Genomic DNA, 19,658 nt, shown 5'->3' with positions numbered 1-19,658 from the left:
AATAGCTACAATATAATTATTAGTTAGATTGTAGCTATATTAGGGTTTATTTTAAAGGTAAGTATTTAGTTTTAAATAGGATTAAATTAGTTAATAAGAATAATATTTATCTAGATGTATTTAATTAATATTTAAGTTAGGGGGGGTGTTAGGGTTAGGGTTAGACTTAGGTTTAGGGGTTAATAATTTTATTATAGTGGCGGCGGTGTAGGGGGGGGCAGGATAGGGGTTAATAGGTATTATGTAGGTGGCGGCGGGGTCCTGGAGCGGCGGTTTAGGGGTTAACATATTTATTATAGTTGCGGCGGGGTCCGGGAGCGGCGGTTTAGGGGTTAACATATTTATTATAGTTGCGGTGGGCTCCGGGAGCGGCGGTTTAGGGGTTAATAAGTTTATTAGAATGGCGGTGGGCTCCAGGAGTGGCAGTTTAGGGGTGTTTAGACTCGGGGTACATGTTAGGCAGCAGCAAACATGAGCTTTCGCTATGGTCAGACTCCCATTGATTCCTATGGGATCCGCCACCTCCAGGGCGGCGGATTGAAAACCAGGTACGCTGGCCCGGAATAGTGGCGAGCGTACCTGGTAGTAGTTTGATAACTACCAAAAGTAGTCAGATTGTGCCGAACTTGCGATCGGAACATCTGGAGTGACGTAAGAATCGATCTGTGTCGGAGTGAGTCTGGCGGATCGAAGCTTACGTCACTATATTCTACTTTTGCCGGGCTGTGGTGCTTGATAACTACAGTGAATCAGCCTCGCCACAAATTCCAGTATATTTGAGGTTGACGGCTTGATAACTAGAGGCCATGGGGTCATACAGTATTTATCAAGCTCTGTATAGATATAGAGCTTGATGCCCCTGAAGGCTCGCCGGAAACAGAAGTTATCAAGAAGTTATGAAGCAGCTGTCTAAAGCAGGAGGAGGCAAGAGCACCCCAGCAAAACTGCTAAGTTAATGAAAAAGGAAGAAACACAAGGGTGAAAAGGTGCCTGAGGTTTACTCAAAAAAACGGACAAAATAAAATTAAAAAAGATGGCGGGGTCGTGGACTCTCCATGTCTGGAAAGAAATTTATCAGGTAAGCATACATTTTGTTTTGTTTCCTATGACATGGAGAGTCCACAATGTGATTCCAATTACTAGTGGGAACCAATACCCAAGCTAGAGGACATGGAATGAACAAGGAGGGAGACAAAAGACAGGAGGACCTAAACAGATGGCACCACCGTTTGAAGAAGTCTCAGCCGAGGCAAAAGTATAAAATTTGTAGTAAAGAGGAACATGTTGCCACCTTGCAAATCTGTTCTACAGAAGCTTCATTTTTGGAAGCCCAAGAAGAGGAGACAGCCCTAGTGGAATGAGCCATCATTCTCTTAGCAGTCTCATAGGCCAAATGAATCAAACTTCTCAACCAGAGAGACAGAGAAGTAGAAGTGGCCTTCTAACCCTTACGCTTTGCAGAGAAAACAACAAACAGGGCAGAAGATTGACTAAAATCTTTAGTAGCTTGTAAGTAAAATTTTAGAGCCCGCACAACATCCAAGTTATGCAAAAGACGTTCCTTTTGAGAAGAAGTATAAGGACAAAAAGAAGGAGCAACAATTTTCGGATTCATTTTTTGATCCAATACCACCTTAGGGAGAAACCCCCAATTTAGTACAAAGAACCACCTTATCAGCATGAAAAATCAGGTAGGGGGAATCACACTGCAAAGCTGAGAGCTCAGAAACTCTGCAAGCAGAAGAAATGGCAACAAGAAACAAAAAGATAGTAGGTTTATATCAACAACATGCATTGGCTCAAATGGAACCTGCTGCAAAACTTAAAGAACTAAATTAAGACTCCATGGGGGAGCAACAAGTTTAAACACAGGCCTGAGTCTAACCAGGGCCTGTACAAAAGCTTGAACATCTGGTAGGTCTGCCAAACGTTTGTGCAAAAAGATAGATAACGCAGAAATCCGACCCTTTAGAGTACTGACGATAAACCCTTATCCAGTCCATCCTGAAGGCAAAAGACAAAATTCGGTGAATCCTCACCCAGCTCCAGGAGAACCCCTTAGATTCACACCAAGAAAGATATTTATGCCATATCTTATGGTAAATCCTGCAAGTAACCGGTTTTCGAGCCTGAATCTTTGTTTCAATGACCACTTCAGAAAAACCACGTTTAGACAGAACTAGGCGTTCAATCTCCAAGCAGTTAGCTTCAGAGAATCTAGATTTGGATGGAGGAAAGGACCCTGAAGTAGAAGGTCTTTCCTCTGAGGTAACCTCCAAGGAGGCAGATATGACATCCTCACTAGATCCACGAACCAGATCCTGCGAGGCCATGCAGGAGCTATTAGTATGACCGATGCTCTGTCCCGTTTGATACGAGCAATGACTCGTGGAAGGAGAGCAAATGGAGGGAACAAATAAGTTAGAGAAAACTTCCAAGGTACCGTTAGAGCATCTATCAGAACGACCTGAGGATCTCTTGAACGATACTTTGGAACCTTGGCGTTTTGGCGAGATGCCATCAGATCCAACTCTGGAACCCCCCACTTGAGGGATATTTGAGAGAACACCTCCGGATGGAGAGTCCACTCCCGGGGATGAAAAGTCTGTCTGCTCAAGAAATCTGCTTCCCAGTTGTCCACTCCTGGAATGTGGATGGCAGATAAAAGACAATCGTGGACTTCCACCCACTGTAGAATGCAAGTCACCTCCTTCATGGCTAAGGAACTCTGAGCCCCTCCCTGGTGGTTGATGTTAGCCACTGAGGTGATGTTGTCCAATTGGAATCTTATAAACCGGACCAACGACAGTTGAGGCCATGCTGACAGGGCATTGTAGATAGCTCTCAACTCCAAGATGTTTATGGGAAGAGAGGACGCTTCCCGAGACCACAGGCCCTGAGCCTTCAGAGGTCCCCAAACAGCATGATGGCGTCCATAGTCACAATTTCCCAGGAAGGTCTCAGAAATCAAGTGCCCGAGATAGATGTTCCTGCGACACCCACCACAAGAGAGTCTCTTGTAAGAGAGTCCAGATTTATTCTCTGAGATAACTCCGAATGATCTCCGTTCTATTGATGGAGCATACAAAATTGCAGTGGTTGCAGGTGGAACTGAGCAAACAGAATGATGTCCATGGAAGCCACCATCAGACCAATCACCTCCATGCATTGAGCCACAGATGGATGGAAAGCAGACTGGAGAGAAAGGCAGGAAGCAAGAGGTTTGATTTCTCTGACCTCCATTAGGAAAATCTTCATGGATAGGGAATCTATTATAGTCCCTAGGAAACACACCTTGGTAGATGGAACAAGAGAACTTTTTTCCAAATTCCCCTTCCATCTATGGGAATGTAGAAAAGACAACAGCATCTCTGTAGTTGAATAGATTGTCAAGAAAGGCAAACCTCAGATACTGATGGTGTTCCCTGTGAATGGGAACATGAAGGTATGCATCCTTCAGGTCTATGGTCGTCATAAACTGACCTTCCTGTACCAAAGGAAGAATGGAATGAATAGTTTCCATCTTGACGGACGGAACCCTGAGGAATTTGTTGAGACACTTGAGGTCTAGAATGGGTAAAAAAGTTCCCTCCTTTTTGGGAACCACAAATAGATTTGAATAGAATCCTAGACTCTGTTCTGCTAAAGGGACATGAACAATAATTCCCAGAGAGTATAGGTCTTTTACACAGTGTGAGAAGGCCTCCTTCTTTATTTGGTTTGAGGACAGTCTTGACAGGAGAAATCTGTCCCTTGGAGGGCAAGACTTGAATCCCATCCTGTAACCCTGGGATACTATGTCCACTGCCCAAGGGTCTGGGACATCTTGTATCCAGGCTTGACAAAAAAGAGAAAGCCTGCCCCCCACCAGATCCACACTGGAATCGGGGGTGGAACCTTCATACTGATTTTGAGTCAGCAGAAGGCTTCTTGGATTTTTTTCCCTTGTTCCAGGGTTAGATAGATTTCCAAGAAGCTCTGGGTTGATCTGGTTTAGAGGAAGTTGAGGACTTCTGCCACTTAAAGTTATGAAAGGAACGAAAATTAGAGGTTTGATGACCTCTAGGTCTATTTTTCTTGTCCTAAGGTAGGACAAATCCCTTTCCACCTGTAATCTCTGAAATGATCTATGCCAGACCAGGTCCAAACAGAGTCTTTCCCTTGTAGGGTAAAACCAAAAGCTTGGCCTTAGAAGAAACATCGGCTGACCAAGATTTTAACCAGAGAGCCCTGCGGGCTAATACCGTGAAGCTAGACATCTTAGCTCCCAGACAAACTATCTGCATTATGGCATCACAGATAAAGGTATTGGCCAATTTGAGAGCTTTGATCCTATCTTGGATCTCCTCTACTGTAGTTTCCTGTGTAATGAGATCAGACAATGCATCACACCAATAGGATGCAGCTCCTGCAACCGTAGCAATACTCGCTGATGGCTGCCACTGTAACCCTTGATGTATATACATCTTTTTTAATTAAGCCTCTAGCTTCTTGTCCATTGGGTAATTAAAAGAACAACTATCCTCTATAGGAATGGTAGTTCTCTTGGCGAGAGTAGAAATACTACTTTAGGAACAGTGCGCCATGAGTCACGAGAAGAGTCAGTAACAGGAAACATCTTCTTAAAAACAGGGTTGGTTGTCCCATTCCTGAGCAATAATTTCAGACATCTTCCTTGGGACAGGAAAAATCTCCTCAGAAGATGGATAATCATAGACTCTATCCAATTTTGAAGACTTTGTGGGGTTGACAGCAACCGCCAGTTCAGAGTAGTCTAAAGTAACTAGAAGCTCCTTCAATAGTAACCAGAGGTGCTCAAGCTTAAATCTAAAATTAACTTCTTTAGATTCTGAAGATTTTTCTGCTAAAGTGTCAGAGTCTGAAATCTTACTTTTAGAAGCTACTGAAGTATTCTCTTCATCAGACATCTGAGCAAGAGGGGCTAATGCAGTTCTAGAATCAAAAGTCTTAGCATCAGGCAAGTGTTTAGATTTTCTCTTACGCTTACTCAATGAAGGGAAAGCTGACAAAGCCGCTGTTACTGCAGAAGAAACCTAAGCGGCAAAATCCCCAGGTAAATAAACACCCCCAGGTGGATGAGAGGACACAGAAGGCACAGTATGAGAAACAACTAAGACTTGGGATGTTTGAGGAGAAAGCTACGGCATGTCATGCACAGCATTATTCTGAGAGACAGTTGACTCAGAAGGGAGTAATTTATCTTTAAATTTTAAAGCTTTAGCTAAACAAGAGGAACAAAATTGCATTGAAAGAACAATTTGGGCCTCTGAGCATAATAAACATTTATCCATAGAGATGGACTGAATCTGTTCAGAGTCCATGCTAGACTGAATCTGTTCAGAGTCCATGCTATGGAGTAAAAGTCCCACTAATAACAAATAAAATCAGTAAGTAAGGGAAAATAAAAAAATTAATACCAAGCTAAATATAAGGGAGGTAGAGAAAAATAAACAATAAAAACATTATTAATAAAAACACCTCAGATTGCCTGAGGCTCCTACCAGACAAGAAGACAATACGCTTGGATTCTTTTAGAGGGACCACTGCAATAAAACTTCTAACTTCAGCCTCTCGGAGAAGTAAAAGATCGCTATCAATCTCCACCGCTCTGCAAAACCGGAAGTATGGGTCACATGAGCGGGCTCAATATAAACTGTGCAACACTCAGCAAAATAAAAGTTAGCGGAAAAAAGCAAACAGTTTTAAAAAACGGCTTTCCCGTTTCACTTCATGTCAACTACAGAAAACATACAGCTAGATTACGAGTTGTGTGTTAGGGTAAAAAAGCAGCGTTAAGAGGTCCTAACGCTGCTTTTTTATGCCCGCTGGTATTACGAGTCTTGAAGGTTTAGGTGTACCGCACACTTCTTTGGTCTTACCGCATAACGACTTATGTAAACTTTGTAAAGTCTTTTTTCTATGGGACTTCAATAGCGCCGGTATTACAAGTCTGTCCTGGGAGGCCAAAAAGTGAGCGGTACACCCTACCCTGTCAAGAGTTCGAACGCATTTAAAAGTCAGTAGTTAAGAGTTTTATGGTATAACACCGTAACATAAAACTTATAACTCAAGTGCTAAAAAGTACACTAACATCCATAAACTACCTATTAGCCCCTAAACCGAGGCCCTCCAGCATTGCAAACACTATAATAAATATTTTAACCCCTAATCGGCCGCTAAGGACACCGCCGCCACCTACATTATATTTATGAACCCCTAATCTGCTGCCCCCAACATCGCCGACACCTACATACTATTTATTAACCCCTAATCTGCCACCCCCAATGTCGCCGCAACCTACCTACATTTATTAACCCCTAATCTGCCACCCCCAAAGTCGCTGCCACTATAATAAACATATTAACCCCTAAACCGCCGCACACCGCCTCGCAAACATTAGTTAAATATTATTAACCCCTAATCTGCCATCCCTAACATCGCTGCCACCTACCTACATTTATTAACCCCTAATATGCCGCCCCCAACGTCGCTGCCACTATATTAAAGTTATTAACCCCTAAATCTAGGTCTAACCCTAACCCGAACACCCCCTAACTTAAATATAATTTAAATAAATCTAAAGAAAATTACTATCATTAACTACATTATTCCTATTTAAAACTAAATACTTACCTATAAAATAAACCCTAAGCTAGCTACAATATAACTAAGTTACATTGTAGCTAGCTGTAAGGTGTAAAATCCCACGGGGGGGGTGTCAGTGCAGGCCAAAGCCTTGGGCCTACGGTACCACCTGAGGCATATGCAGATTATCTGATAAGGGCCCCTTAGAATGACTCAGACCACGCAGCAATATGATCTAAAGCCAATTCTGTTTATTGAACAGTGCAAGCATTTCTTATAACAGCATACAGGGTTAAGGGGATGACACGTTAGGACCGCGTCATCTTACACAGTTATACAGAGCAAAGTACAATGTGAAGCTGGAAAATGAGTTTCTCATAACAAGAATTACATAGTCATAATAGGCTAACATCTGCGGAGACAGCAAGGTTTCTGAACCATCTTATTGACATTATCTTCTTCTTGGCGTACAGCCAGAGTACATTGACAAGGCCGAACAGCTAAGGAAACTATCATAACATTCACATAACTCTCACTACATAATAACCCAGTATAATAAAAGTCTAATCATTACAAAATGGAGGCTAATCATCACAAGATGGCTGCGAGGAACAAGATGGCTGCCGTCAGGTTCATATTACCCCTAACATACCATCCTTTTATTCTAACAGAATAACATAAAAATAGACAGGCATAGAAAATTAGTAAAGCCTTATATTATGGTAACAGAACTCTGTGAGAATACTAAAGAGAAAAATATTCCTATGTCGTGATATACTTTCATAGGCTAATTGTCACTGCATATAGGTACAGTCCCTCCAATACCTTCCATCTATCCTCCAGCCTTCCCAAAACTACCGGTCTACCGGCACAGAGACCCAACCAGCCCCCCATCTACCCCCAAACAACGCTGCATCTTCTATCTCTCCACCTGCATTGCAAGCAACCCCCCAATATGTCCAACAGTTCCTTTTCCACAGTAAAGCATGACATAGAAACAGCACAACTGTCTCTAGGTGGCCTCTGATCACTTTAAGAACAGTCTTTGTCCATTTGAGAGCTCTGCACCTTGACACTTTGCTATAATACAGTTCTCCAACAGTTCATTTGCAGTAGGGGTGCTTATCCACGGTTCTTCCGCAGGGAGATACTGGAAATCTGATGGTTTGTTCATGGGGTAGACAAGGCAACCAGTGGATACCCATGGCAAGCAAACACTCGAGTCACAGGGAGTCTAGGAAGCAAACAGAAACAGTACAGGATGAGTACACACCGCAATACAATCACAATTATGTCCCAATAAAACATCACTTTCATCCTATGTCATTTAAAATCAAATAAAACATTGTTGATATATAATACAAACTAAATACATTGACATTTCTCAGAGAATAATTTACAACTTCTCTATACACTTTTAAATGATATTTCATGAACACTAAGCAAGTGAAAACCTGTCAGACTTCATCAAGGGCCTGAATGGTTATGCTAAAACTTATGCTAAGGCCTACCCTGTAGTAAGAATGGAAAAAAGAAAACAGTCAATAAAAATAAATGAATTTCTTTACACTGTCACTTTGAACTTCTAAAAAATAAAAGAACCTCGTGTTGCTTTATTCTGGAAGGCTGCTATCTGTAATGTTTATAATTCACCAACCATGATCCTAATATTCAACAATCTCATCTGATATAAACACTACTAGTTTATTAATTATTTTATGCAACCTAAATTCTCTCACACTCCTGTATGAGGAACACATACAAACAGAACATCATTTAAAACTACAAAATCTTTTAAAGGTAAACACATCTTTATGGTAAGAATTACTCTCTTTGACAAACATCAGGAATGACCAAATTCACTTTGCAGATACCATACTAATTAATAAAAGGGAAAAATACATTTGGTTTTCATAAACCATAACTATGCTATTCCCTAAACAAATATTTCTCTGTATTTACTATAAACTTCTAGCTTAGACGTGTCCTCCTTATGTTCTAAAGGGTGAAGGGTCTAAGATATTATGATATATTGCAGCATTTTCCTTAAACATATTTTTATACTCAGTGGGCCATTCAATAGGGTACAATACTTGCGAAGTTCACAGTTACATTTATCTAAAGAGTTACTATGTTAAGCACATAAACTACAATGTGCACTAATACCAATGAAGCATATGATTTCTTATACCAAAAATAAAAAATAAAACAAATACCAGAGAATACAAAACAAGCAATATAAGGAATGGAGTTAAAACAATACTCCCCTAATTGACTTGGTTGACCCTGTAACAGCATAACAGGTCCTCCATATCGAGCGGCAAGGCACAGTTCAGAAAAGGATAGTCTTTATGTCCTGAAGACACACATCAGAGGAAACAGTCATGGATTACCCAGAGTCCAGTTCTGGGGCTGGTACCAACATGCAAAGCAAAGAATGGATCCAAAGATAGTTCAGCAACTTTTAATGCAGTATGGTGGTTAAAACAAGCTTGACAAAAGGTCTTTCATCTTCATCTTTTCTTTCTTTAAAGGTTTACTTGCTTTCAATCTTTAATCTTTTGAAGAGTGCACTTTTTGTACAGATTTTACCTAAATATGGAAACTCAAAAATAATTCAGTTAGTGTCTTTCAATCTCTGAAGACAGCTGCATACTCTCTTCCTGCAAATACAAATATAGTGTTAAGAACCAAATAGAAAAATAAAACATTTTAGGCATCTGAAATATGAGAGCAAAATAAAACACAGAAAGACAATAAAAAGCTCTAATCCACCAGGGAGGGAAAAAAAGGTGGGGTGTGGGTGTACAGGCTACGACCGGGGTGGCCATCAAGGTAGATGCTGTCCGTGGCCAGATTCCCAATGAAGGAAAAGTTCTAGACAATCCTAGGGACGTAGTGCATCCTGCATAGGGGTAAGACAAGGAAATTTAGGGCACAGCTGGTGGTTAGGCAATAACATTGTAAGAGGAGATTCAAAACATTTTAGGTTCACTTCCTAAAAACAATCACCCCCATTACATAAAGATATTCATCAACACTTCCCCCTTGTTTGCGTGAAACATCTCATGTGACACGCAAACACAAGATAACAAGAAACTAAATGACAAATCATGCACTCCACTCATGCAGAGACAATTCACAATAGCAAGCAAAATCAAATACACTTCACAATTCAATATGCTGTCCATACAGCACGCTTCCACACGTAGTCACAAAAGAGAAAAAACATAACAAACAAACATGGAAAACCAATTGTTCTTGTCTTTCACAAAACAAAACATTAGCTGCCGACACAAATTTCAAACAACCACAATTAACCTAAAATGCAACACATATTCTGACATTTATTGAAATGCAACATTCGCAAAACACTACAAACAATTAAAAACATCCACTATGTACAAAACTTTGATATCACACAAAGAAAGCAATCACAGCAGATGCCCAAGAAACTTCAGTTGCAGATTGTACAAATTAAAGCCACATGCACCAAGCAAATCCACTGTTAAAGGGACATTCTAGTATAAATGAAAATTTCATTATTCAGATAGGACTTTTAATTTTAACCAACTTTCCTAGATTAAACCAAACATAGGTAGGTCATATGCTAATTTTTTAAGCCTTTGAGGGCTGCCTCTTATCACAGGCTGTATAAATCTCATTACAACACCAAGAGACAAAATACACATAAGCCATATAAATAAAACTAAAACTGTGTGCTGGAAGAAGGCTCCCAGACACACGGCATGTCAAAACTATAATCAGATAAATTAACAAGTTATGTAAATGCAGTAGACTCAGATAAATTGTGCATCATTTGTTTGCAGTCACTTATTGCCGTAATATAAGGATGTTTATTGTAGACACATTATAGACCACGGCTTAGCTGGTAAGCAGCAATGAAACTGAATACAGTTATAGTTGTTGACTGGTTAGTAGCCAAATAACTATATATATTTTAAAGTGTCACTGAAATCACTTCATTACATAATATTTCATTTATTTATTGAACGCAGTGGGGGTTATTTTAATAATAAAGAGTTCTGAAATATCTGTGAGATACAGTTTGACAGCCACAGAAATAAAATTATAATTTTTAAGCTATATTCTGTGACAGAATATAATATAAATACTGATTTATTTGTAGTGAGCAATTTATATGTACTGCCTCTTTAAATGTAAAGTACAAATCTTTCTCTCTGCGACAAAGCCAAACACAAGAGAGAACTTTTTTTTTTTTTTTTTTTAAAAAGAAAAGCAAAACATGCACAGTGTTATCATTCTTCTCAAGGATAGTGAGGCAAGCTCAAAGTTTCATTTTTTACTTAAAGGAGAAACACTGTTTACTGCTTAAAAATATAAAATTCACACTAAAACTTGATAAATGCTAATTAGTTTAGCCACAACAACAAAATTATTGGATATAACATTGGATTTAACATTGTGTATAATTTGATATTCACCATTCTGCAGCTCTCCAGCCAAATATAATCAACCGCCTATAACACAAAAAATAAGCTTTCTACAAATGAATACTAATACAATTTCCCCTTCAAATGATTCCCAATGATCCAATGGCCTTACTTATAATAAAAATGTATACTGACGTCCATTAAATAGCCTAAGCAGGCATAAGCAGCATAAGAATGCACTCACAGCGGGATGCAGGCTAGTTAAAGGGACATTTTACCCAAACTCAAAAATAATCTTTAATTGAAACTGCTAACACAGTGAAATATACTAGTGTTAGGCTTACAGTAAACCTCATTGTCTTTTCATATAAATATTCCCTTCAATTCTCAGATGTTATATCAGTTTGACTGTATCCCTTTAAATATTTTCACTCCTCTGTTTTGTCTCGTTTGTTTCGCTAGTCTCACAGATCGCTACACTAAAATTGTAGACAACTTATCACTTCAGTTTGCATTACAGAGTGAATTAAGTTATGCTGCAAAAAGAAATATCTGCTATCTAAACAGCAGATTTAAAATAAATATATACAAAGAAAGGTCTCTTAAAATATATTTTGCAAACTACTAATACAGTGTTATTGCACTGGTCCTTTAAATAATAAAATGACAATTTTCTATTGCTCCGTCTACGCACTGAGCTCTGATTTTACAGACAAATATAAGATAATGAGATATTCTTATTATCTAAAATTCAACCCATTGCAATCAACTGTGTTTTGAAAGCCTAAAACCAGCTACTTCATATATATACAAATAAACTTGCAAATGCAATTTCTCCTATATTTTATACTATGCAGCTTGTATAACAAGTCATGGACAATACATTAATAGCAAAACCTTGTTACAGTGGACTGTCCCTTTAAGGACTAACAATTCATCATGTAAATTACATATGTATATCCCAACCATAATTTAGGCTGCTTGTATGATTTACCACACAAATTTCACCTCTGTGCTGTAGCATGACCTGCAGGTTAATTTACTTGCAACAAAAATGGACGCACATTTAGATAAACTTTCAATTACAGCTTATAACTATATTTCACCAACTCCGTGCACAGACCTTACAAATACAACATACGTTAACCCATTAATCATACCAGAAACAGTTTCATATTTACCAGAGCGTGACAAAAAATCACACACCATCGCACTTTCAAAGCCACTTTCAAAGCCGTTACTTCACTTGCAAAAACAATATCATATCTTTACATGCCGAAAAACAATTATCACTTAAAACTAAAACTGCTTATTAATACCACATAATTAAAACATGCTGTTGACTTTAAAATACAGGTATATAAAATAACATTACAAGATATCTTCTTAAAACGTCTGATTTCCCAGCAGGGAAACAGAAAGAAACATTTTTACATTTTTTACAGCGATACAGACAAGCTCATTTCATCTCGCATACCAGAGATTCACTCCCTTTTTTCCTTTCTCAGAAAAACATCTATTTCATAGCGTACCACATACCATAGCGTACCACATACATATAAGATTAACTTGTCACCAAGTTCAAAATGTATTTTATTCCGAAACCCCGCAAAATGGCCACTTTTGCACGGCTTGGGACAATCATTTTCAAATAATACATTCTGTTTTTGGTTTAAAGCAAATCTGTTACACGCATACCACAGGGAGAACCTACAGACCATCACACATTATGTATCTCAAAGCGTGACAAAATTTCCTTTTCATTACTGCAAGCAAACAAAAAGTCTTACAAACGGAGCTGCTGTAACAGTTTATTTTCTCTTTTTTTTTTTCCTTCCAATCTATGTGCGCGCTCAGTGGTGGCCCCCCTTCTTTGCCTCCTACATTTTTTTTAACACAGAGATTTCTCTATTTACCACACAGCAGTACTCACTGACAGTGTTTTAAAAATATTTCTGTCTTTTGCAGAAACTATTAACTCTTTTTTTTTCGACCTTACACATGTAATTTTCTCTGTGCATTCTTATCTATAAGCAGTTCCCATTTCTCAATACAATAATAGCCACAATAATAACATGCATAGCCACTTAATATTTTCTACGCACAGCATCAAAAAACACAAACAAAACAAAGCAAAGTAAGCATCAGATATCAACATGAGCTTCAGGTGGGTAACAAAACTCTATCATGGGAATGAATATGGGAAACTTTAACACACGTGAGACTCACTCACTGCCACCTTGCCCGGGGGAGCTTATCTTAAAATATCCTCCCGTCAACTGGCATTCATATATTTCTTGCGCACTTATCACAGACAGGACTCACAATACCTGTCGTATCCCAGCACAGGACTGATTACCTGTCTGGAGGGGTATCACAACTGCCGGCAGGACTATAACCTCCGCAAACCTGTGCTTCAACCACAGGAACCCCTTTAACCCTTTATCATATATTATCAACACCTATCACCAGACTAAATTTAGGTTCAGATTCACAGAAGGAAAGCATGGTAAAAGCACTCATACTTACTCCCTGCGAATGCCACTGTCCTGACACCAAGAATTGTAAGGTGTAAAATCCCACGGGGGGTGTCAGTGCAGGCCAAAGCCTTGGGCCTACGGTACCACCTGAGGCATATGCAGATTATCTGATAAGGGCCCCTTAGAATGACTCAGACCACGCAGCAATATGATCTAAAGCCAATTCTGTTTATTGAACAGTGCAAGCATTTCTTATAACAGCATACAGGGTTAAGGGGATGACACGTTAGGACCGCGTCATCATACACAGTTATACAGAGCAAAGTACAATGTGAAGCTGGAAAATGAGTTTCTCATAACAAGAATTACATAGTCATAATAGGCTAACATCTGCGGAGACAGCAAGGTTTCTGAACCATCTTATTGACATTATCTTCTTCTTGGCGTACAGCCAGAGTACATTGACAAGGCCGAACAGCTAAGGAAACTATCATAACATTCACATAACTCTCACTACATAATAACCCAGTATAATAAAAGTCTAATCATTACAAAATGGAGACTAATCATCACAAGATGGCTACGAGGAACAAGATGGCTGCCGTCAGGTTCATATTACCCCTAACACTAGCTTAGGGTTTATTTTTATTTTACAGGCAAGTTTGTATTTATTTTAACTAGGTAGAATAGTTATTAAATAGTTATTAACTATTTAATAACTACCTAGCTAAAATAAATACAAATTTACCTGTAAAATAAAACCTAACCTAAGTTACACTAACACATAACACTACACTTTAATTAAATAAATAAACAAAATTAAATACAATTACCTAAATTAAATTAAATTAGCTAAAGTACAAAAAAAACACCAAATTACAGAAAATAATAAACAAATTACAGATATTTAAACTAATTACACCTAATCTAATAGCCCTATCAAAATAAAAAAGCCCCCCCAAAATAAAAAAACCCTAGCCTAAACTAAACTACCAATAGCCCTTAAAAGGGCATTTTGCAGGGCATTGCCCCAAAGTAAGCTCTTTTACCTGTAAAAAAAAATACAAACAACCCCTCAACAGTAAAACCCACCACCCACACAACAAACCCCCCAAATAAAATACTATCTAAAAAAAAGTAAGCTCCACATTGCCCTGAAAAGGGCATTTAGATGGGCATTGCCCTTAAAAGGGCAATTAGCTTTATTGCAGCCCAAAGTCCCTAACCTAAAAATAAAACCCACCCAATACACCCTTAAAAAACCTAACACTAACCCCCTGAAGATCAACTTACCGGGAGAAGTCTTCATCCAAGCAGGGCCGAAGTCCTCAACGAAGCTGGGAGAAGTCTTCATCCAAGCCGGGTGAAGTGGTCCTCCAGACAGGCAGAAGTCTTCATCCAGACGGCATCTTCTATCTTTATCCATCTGGCGCAGAGCGGGTCCATCTTCAAGACATCCGACGCGGAGCATCCTCTTCATCCGACAACTAAAGATGAATGAAGGTACCTTTAAGTGACGTCATCCAAGATGGCGTCCCTTAGATTCCTATTGGCTGATAGAATTCTATCAGCCAATGGGAATTAAGGTAGAAAAAAATCCTATTGGCTGATGCAATCAGCCAATAGGATTGACGTTCAATCCTATTGGCTGATCCAATCAGCCAATAAGATTGAGCATGCATTCTATTGGCTGATTGGAACAGCCAATAGAATGCAAGCTCAATCCTATTGGCTGATTGGCTAGGGTTTTTTTTATTTTGGGGGGCTTTTTTTATTTTGATAGGGCTATTAGATTATGTGTAATTAGTTTAAATATCTGTAATTTGTTTATTATTTTCTGTAATTTAGTGGGGTTTTTTTGTACTTTAGCTAATTTAATTTAATTTAGGTAATTGTATTTAATTTAGTTAATTTATTATAGTGTAGTGTAAGTGGTTAGTGTAACTTAGGTTAGATTTTATTTTACAGGTACTTTGTATTTTTTTTAGCTAGGTAGTTATTAAATAGTTAATAATAATATTTAATATTTAATAACTTTTATACCTAGTTAAAATAAATACAAACTTGCCTGTAAAATAAAAATAAACCCTAAGCTAGCTACAATGTAACTATTAGTTATATTGTAGCTATCTTAGGGTTTATTTTATAGGTAAGTATTTAGTTTTAAATAGAAATAATGTAGTTAATGATAGTAATTTTCTTTAGATTTATTTAAATTATATTTAAGTTAGCGGGTGCTAGGGTTAGGGTTAGACTTAGATTTAGGGGTTAATAACTTTAATATAGTGGCGGCGACTTGGGAGCAGCAGATTAGGGGTTAATAAATGTAGATAGGTGGCGGCGATGTTAGGGATGGCAGATTAGGGGTTAATAATATTTAACTAATGTTTGCGAGGCAGGAGTGCGGCAGTTTAGGGGTTAAAATGTTTATTATAGTGGCGGCGACATTGGGAGCGGCAGATTAGGGGTTAATAAGTGTAGGTAGGTGGCAGCGACATTGGGGCGGCAGATTAGGGGTTAAGAAGTGTAGGTAGGTGTCGGCGATGTTGGGGGCAGCAGATTAGGGGTTCATAAGTATAATGTAGGTGTCGGCGGTGTCTGGAGTGGCAGATTAGGGGTTAATAAATATAATGCAGGTGTCGGTGATGTCGGGGGAGGCAGATTAGGGTTAATAAGTGTAAGATTAGGGGTGTTTAGACTCGGGGTTCATGTTAGGGTGTTAGGTGTAAACATAAATTTTATTTCCCAATAGGAATCAATGGGGCTGCGTTAGTGAGTTTTACGCTGCTTTTTTGCAGGTGTTAGACTTTTTCTCAGCCGGCGCTCCCCATTTATTCCTATGGGGAAATCGTGCACAAGCACGTTACACCAGCTCACCGCTGACTTAAGCAGCACTGGTATTGGAGTGCGGTAAGGAGCAAAATTTTGCTCAACGCTCACTTCTTGTCTTTTACCGGCGGGTTTCGGAAAACTCGTAATACCATCGCTGTAGGTAAGTGAGTGGTGAGACAAAACTGCTCGTTAGCACCGCATAGCCTCTAACGCAAAACTCGTAATCTAGGCCATAGACTTCTAACTGCATTTTTAAGTAAACCTTAGTAAAGTGCTAGAAAAAAAATTAAACTCACATCATAGAATAAAAAAGTAGACATAGGATAATAAATAAACATCCTTAATATTAGCCTGTTACATCCCATAGCCTGTTATTCTGATTAAGTGCCATACTGAGTAAATACAAAATGGTGTCCCCAATATGAATCCTTACATTAAAAGGATTATTAAATCCCAGAATGGATCTGTAAAAGAGGATTAACCTCTTAAGTGCTGCAGCCCTCCTGTACCTAGAAGGTAAACTTACCTTAGATCCTTTGCATTCAAGATGCTGATCCTCAAGGTATGGCAGGCACTACACTTCCTGTCATGGACCTGTAGGAAAAAGAAAGAACAGAGTAACCAACTCTGGCCTTCCTCAAAGGGGTAGCAAAGTGTTAAAAGTAAAGCAAAGACTTCCTCGCCCCCTTTTAACTGCTTAAGGTCACCACTACTCTTACTCAAGAGATTGACATGGACACAGCTAGACCCCAATCCTTGCTTGCAGGGAAAAGTACCCATAAAAGGATTAAAATTTTCAGACACCAACTTCGTACAACCTTTATTGACAGAGGCAAAGATAATTACTGGGGGTTATGGGTTAGGCAGCTTTGCTGGGGTGCTCTTTGCCTCCTCCAGGAGATGAATATCCCACTCATAATTGGAATGACGTTGTGGACTCTCCATGTCATAGGAAATAAATGAAATTCTTTCTGTATGTAATTGCTGTGTTTACTGTGACCCTCCCAGTTTACAATAAAAAAATTATATTATTTCATAGTATTTGTGTCACCCTCCCTTTTTTAGTGCTGATAGTAAAATGTGGTGCTCTTCCTGATACAAACAGTGCCGAGACCTGACTGCTCACTGGTTGACCGGGATAACTCCTAGATAAACAGTTGGCTTATGATCAACATTAAAAAAAATCCACTGTATATGTTTTGAAACATGCTCTTTTCGATACAAAATTGAGTATCATGACCTCTAAAAAAACATGAAAACAGCCAAGAAAATCCACTGGAAACTAAGGGTTCATTTCTATTGAGCAGTAATTCGGTTTGCTGTCGGAAGCAATATCATTCAATGGCTGCTTCCAACGGCCCGTTATAACTAAATTTCAGCAACAGGATTTCGGCTGCCGAAAACATTTTGTGTCCCATAGAAAGTTTTAGAAGCCACTAATAAATAATACCAGGTTTCCAATGACCGTGCAAACCATTAATACACTGTCGGAGGCTGCCGATACATTACCAAAAATTACACCCAGCTCAACTAGGTGTAAAATAGGAAAAAGGTGCTTTTTGAGACCTATTTCCCATTTAAATCTAACCCGCTTCTTAAAAATAAAACCGACACATTAAAACCCCTCCATCCGCCACCCCCCCACATCGTAATTTATTATAAATGTATTAACCACTAAACCACCAACCCCCCACATTGCAACTAACAATAAAAGTTATTTACCTCTAAACCGCCATCCCCCCACATCACAACTAACAATAAAATGTAATAACCTCTAAATCGCCATTCCCCCACATCGCAACTAACAATAAAATGTATTAACCTCTAAACCACTATTCTCCCACATCGCAACTAACAATAAAAGTTATTAACCTGGAAACCGCCATCCCCCACAACGCAATCTACCTATTTAAACTATTAACCCCTAATCGGCCATCCCCCCACAACACAATCTACCTATTTAAACTATTAACACCTAAACCGCCATCCCCGCACAACGCAAAGTACCTATTTAACCTATTAACTCCTAAACTGCCATCCCCCCACAACGCAAAGTATTAATCTAATCACTAAGCCCCCTAACCTAACAAAAAAAATAAAAAAAATAAGAAAATCCTAACATTAGTTTTAAAAAAAAATTAAGATCAGCTCTTTTGCAGCCCATTAAAAAAAAAAAAAAATCCCTAATCTACCCCCCCCCAAAAAAGCCTAAATCTAACCCCAAAATAGGTACTCACAGTTCCTGAAGTCCGTCGGTGAAGGTCTTCTTCCAGGTGGCGACATCTTTATCCAGCGCAGGGACCTCTTCTATCTTCACCCGGAGCATAGGCAGCGCAGAGAGGATGTGGCCGAGGAACAAGACCGGCAGCCGCAGAGCCATCCAGCGCGGAGGATCCTCTTCATACGATCGCCGTTGTACACTGAAGATTGAATGCAAGGTACTCGTTTTATATTTGGGGTACCTTCCATTCCTAATGGCTGATAGTTTCAAATCAGCCAATAGAATGAGAGCTACTGAAATCCTATTGGCTGTTCAAATCAGCCAATAGGATTTCAGTAGCTCTGATCCTATTGGCTGATTTGAATTTTTCAGCCAATAGGAATGCAAGGTACCCCAAATATTAAACAAGTACCTTGCATTCAATCTTTAGTGTGTGACGGCGATCGCATGAAGAGGATCCTCCACATTGGAGGGCTCCACGGCCGCTGGTCTTGCTCCGCGGCCACCTCCACTCCGCGCCACCTTTGTTTCAGATGAAGATAGAAGAGGTCCCCGTGCTGGATGAAGATGTCGACGCCTGAAAGAAGACCTTAACCACCGGACTTCAGGAACTGTGAGTACCTATTTCAGGGTTAGACTTAAGTGTTTTTTTTTTTTTAGATTAGGGATTTTTTTATTTTAATGGGCTGCAAAAGAGATGATTGCCCTTTTAAGGGCAATGCCCATACAAATGCCCCTTTAGGGGCAATGGGTAGCTTAGGTTTTATTAGTGTTAGATTTTTTATTTTGGGGGTTTGGTGGGTTGGGGGTTTACTTTTAGGGGTTAATTTGTATTTTTTAGGTAAAAGAGATGTTTAACTTAGGGCAATGCCCTACAAAAGGCCCTTTTCAGGGCTATTGGCAGTTTAGTGTTGGCAGTTTAGTGTTAGAGGTGTTTTTATTTTGGGGGGGCTTTTTTATTTTTATAGGGGTATTAGATTAGGTTTACATTTCTTTATTTTGGATAATTTGGTTTCTTTTTTCTGTTATTTTAGACTTTTATTTTTTGCAGTTTTAGATTTATTTTAATTTAATCTTAGCTTTTTTTTTTAAAGTAATGTTGTA

The sequence above is a fragment of the Bombina bombina genome, chromosome 3 (assembly GCF_027579735.1).
Source record: "Bombina bombina isolate aBomBom1 chromosome 3, aBomBom1.pri, whole genome shotgun sequence".
NCBI classification, from domain to species: Eukaryota; Metazoa; Chordata; class Amphibia; order Anura; family Bombinatoridae; genus Bombina; species Bombina bombina.
This window is presented reverse-complemented; position numbering follows the sequence as displayed.